Consider the following 4036-nt stretch of genomic DNA (forward strand, 5'->3'; position numbering starts at 1 on the left):
AGCCTCATTTCTTTTTCTATGAGGAGAATTGAGGGGCACAACAGGTTAGAAGGGAATAGATTGGAAGTGGAGAAATAAGCTGGCAGGCTACTCTAAACATTCAGTTGAAAGTGGACAGGGGTTTGGGCTCCAGCTGTGGTAAGGAAACAGACAGAGTGAACAGGTTTGAGAATTACTGGGAAACTGACTCATTAGGACCTAGTGATGGACAAGATGGCAGGGGTGAGAGGATAGAGAGGTATGGAGGACACAGGTTCCTAACTTGAGTGGATGGATGGTAGTGCCATTTACTAAGATGGAGAAGTCCAATGAAGAAAGATTGGACTTTGGAGAAAGAAATCCAAGAGTTCAATTTTGGGCTGGGTAGGGTGGCTCATGACTGTAATCCTAGCACTCTAGGAAGCCAAGGCGGTAGATTGACTAAGCTCATGGGTTCAAGACCAGCCTGAGCCAGAAAGAGACCTTGTCTCTAAAAATAGCCGGGTGTTGTGGCAAGCACCTGTTGTCCCAGCTACTTGGGAGGCTGAGGCAAGAGAATCGCTTGAGCTATGACGCCATGGCACTCTACTGAGGTTGTCAAAGTGAGACTCTGTCTGAAAAAAAAAAAAGAAGAATTCAATTTTGGATACAGTAAGATTTGGACCCCAGTGAATCACACAAATAGAGAAATCAAATAGACAAATGGATATATGGATTCAGAATTCAGAGAAGTAGCTAAATTTAGTGTTGGTGCTCATTACTATCCCTAAACCATTAGAGATAGGGCCAAGGAGACACATGCATGGAAGGAGCACAGACCTGAGCTGGGCATCAGGAGATCTGAGTTCTAGTTCCAGTTCTGTCAGTAACTACCCTCTCCAAGCTTCCCTTTCACCATCAGTAACACAAGGAGCTTTGCCTAGATCAGGGCTACTTGGTTTTTAGATAAAATGTACTTTCTCTCTTCCAAAATAAATAAAAAAATTTTTAATTACATTTTTAAATTATTTTTATTTTTTTGGCCGGGGCTGGGTTTGAACCTGCCACCTCCGGCATATGGGGCCGGCGCCCTATCCTTTTGAGCCACAGGCACCACCAATAAATAAAAATATTATAGGCCAGGCACGATGGCTCATGCCTATAATCACAGCACTTGGGAGGCCAAGGCCAATGGATTATCTGAGTTCACGAGTTCCAGACCAGCTTGAGCAAGAGTGAGACCCTGACTCTTAAAAAAAAAAAAAAAAAAAAGCCAGGCATTGTGGCGGGTACCTGTAGTCAAAGCCACTTGGAAGGCTGAGGCAAGAGGATCGCTTGAACCCAAGAGTTTGAGGTTGCTGTGAGCTGTGACACCGTAGCACTCTACTGAGGATGACCAAGTGAGACTCTATCTTCAAAAAATATATATTATACATGATTTCAGGGGTTCACCCAGTTCCTGGAACCTTTCCATAGAGGCCAAATTAAGGACTCCTAGGCCACACTGCCAGAAAAATGAAGTTTAGGAGGCCCTCCTTCAATATACTTTAAATATTTTTTGGTCTTCCAGTTTCCCCTAGAGAATAGGACAGGTATTAAACCATGAAGAAAGCACAACAGGGTCTAGTTTTCCCTTGCTTTCTATAAAAAACTGTCCATTACATGAAGCTAGCCAGTGTAACCAAAGTGCCAATGGAAATAAGTGCTGGAAAGGAGGAGAATCATTGGTTACAAAAGAGAGTAACACATAAGGCCTGAGGGTGCTGCCTACACTTCCAGGTTTATCTTCATTTACTCTAGCTTCCTAGTTTATGTTCCATACAATTCGGACTATACACACTCTCCCCTTTCTTGGAACGCCCTTCCTCCATTTTCACATGTTCAAACTCTACCCATCCTTCAAAGCCTGAAACGCCTTCTTTATTTCTCCTACCCCTTCTCTCAAACTACAAGCAATCTTGGCCTACTCTGAACATCCACATACTTTGTATCCCTTTTAAGGAACTTGCCACGATTCCCTTGTTTTATAGCTGTGTGTACATCTTGCCTCCCCTGTTCAGACAGTCCTGTTCATCTCCTTAAGACCTCCCTGGATCTTTCTACTTTCCAGCCCCAGAGCTACTGCTTCTCAAAATGTCACTACCCCAGAAGGCAGGAACAACACCTGTTACCTTTTATAGAGAGCATTCACATATATCCTTTACCTCATCTAAGTAAGAACTGGATCCCAGCCACCATTGCCTACTCAGACCTTGGTCTCTTGCCTTGTCACCAGTTTCACCTGACCCCCAAGTGATAGCTCCTCCACCCCTCACCAGTGTCCATTCTGCACACTGACATTGGATATTTTTCTTTAAAGTCTGATTATGTCACTTCTCTGATTAAATATATATTAATTTTTTTTTTTGAGACAGAGTCTTACTATGTCACTCTCGGTAGAGTGTCATGGCATCACAGCTCACAGCAACCTCAAACTCCTGGGCTAAGAGATTCTCTTGCCTCAGCCTCTCAAGTAGCTAGGACTACAGGCACCCACCACAATGCCCAGCTTTTTTTTTTGGTTGTAGATGTCATTGTTGTTTGGCAGGCCCAGGCTGGGTTCAAACCTGCCAGCTCCAGTGCATGTGGCTGGCACCCTAACCCCTGACCTACAGGCACTGAGCATGATTAAATATATATTAATGGCTGCCAATTGTCTTCCTCAGGTGTTCTCAACTTCAGTGTTCCAAACTCCAGATTTTGCACTGTCTGCATCTTGTGTGATATGTCCCAAATAGATTCTCATTATTAATGAAGTGCTAATTAAGCAATTTACAAATATAGAGCATTTCTTTTTTTTTTTTTTTTTTTTTGAGACAGAGTCTTACTATATTGCCCTTGGTAGAGTGTCGTGGTAACAGCTCACAGCAACTTCAAACTCTTGGGCTCAAGCAAATCTCTTACCTCAGCCTCCCAAGTACCTGGGACTATAGGCACCCACCACAACACCCGGCTATTTTTTGTTGTTGTCCTTGTCATTGTTGTTTAGCAGGCCCGTGCTGGGTTCAAACCCACCAGCCCTGGGATATATAGCCAGTGCCCTAACCACTGAGCTATGGGCGCCAAACCAATAGAGCATTTAAGATTAGTACCCAGCACATAGTAAGCATTTCATAGGTATTAGGCATTACTAACACTAACATATTAAGATATGAGAGAGGTGGAGCAGATGCTTTTGGTGTGCTATAGACATCCAGTGGCCACTTCTGATTTCACCTGCAGCTGCAGCAGACAGTCCTGTTCAAGTTGACAGAGTTTCTCCCCAAGACCCTTCTGGATCTTTCTGCTTTTCTGCCCCAGAGCTGCTGCTTCTCAAAATGTCACTCACCCCATGAGCAGAGAATCCCAGAAGTACACAGGCACTAGACAGCATTAATTTTCATTCAGTGAATATCTTGCCTTCATATATTATTACATATAACTATTGCCATGATCAGGGGGAGATAACAGAAATCTCAAGTTCAGTTTGATAAGCGGTACCTTTTTCAACAACTAAGATAGCACAGAACTCCAGGCTGCCAGCCTTACCCTCTGACTAGCACATGCTGAGAAGGGCAATACCTGAGCATCTGCTACTTTATTATTTTTTTTTTTTTTACTGTAGAATTATCTTTTAATTTTGGGTGAAAACTCACAGTAATTTTGGGGGGCTGTAATTAAGATTTAACAGCATTATAATTCTTTTTTTTTTTTTGAGAAAGAACTTTAAGCTATTTTTTGGTTGTAGTTGTCATTGTTTGGCAGGCCCAGGCCAGATTTGAACTCGCCAGCTCTGGTGTATGTGGCTGGAACCCTAGCCATTTGAGCTACAGCTGCCACCCAGCATTATAATTCTAACGAATAACTCAAATATTCCCTTGAGATAAATATAATAATATTTTATGGATATTTTGGAACTCCAGTATTAAGACTACAAATACATACTAGCCTCCATCTATCACCAATGACTCATACTGTTTCTTTCTAATGAACTGACCATTATATCTTCAAAGTTTTGAAATGCCCAACAGACCATAGAAAGATAATTCTTTTTTTTTTT

The 4036-nt window shown here is 42.4% G+C and overlaps 1 protein-coding gene across 1 annotated transcript in view; it reads right to left on the reverse strand.

The window, feature by feature from the left end:
• Positions 1–4036, reverse strand: part of DNAJC17 (DnaJ heat shock protein family (Hsp40) member C17) — a 47062-nt gene that overhangs the window by 42064 nt on the left and 962 nt on the right. The gene's annotated exons all lie outside the window — the stretch shown is intronic.

The sequence above is a fragment of the Otolemur garnettii genome, unplaced genomic scaffold, assembly GCF_000181295.1.
Source record: "Otolemur garnettii isolate 467f Iridium unplaced genomic scaffold, OtoGar3 scaffold00050, whole genome shotgun sequence".
In the NCBI taxonomy this organism is placed as follows: Eukaryota; Metazoa; Chordata; class Mammalia; order Primates; family Galagidae; genus Otolemur; species Otolemur garnettii.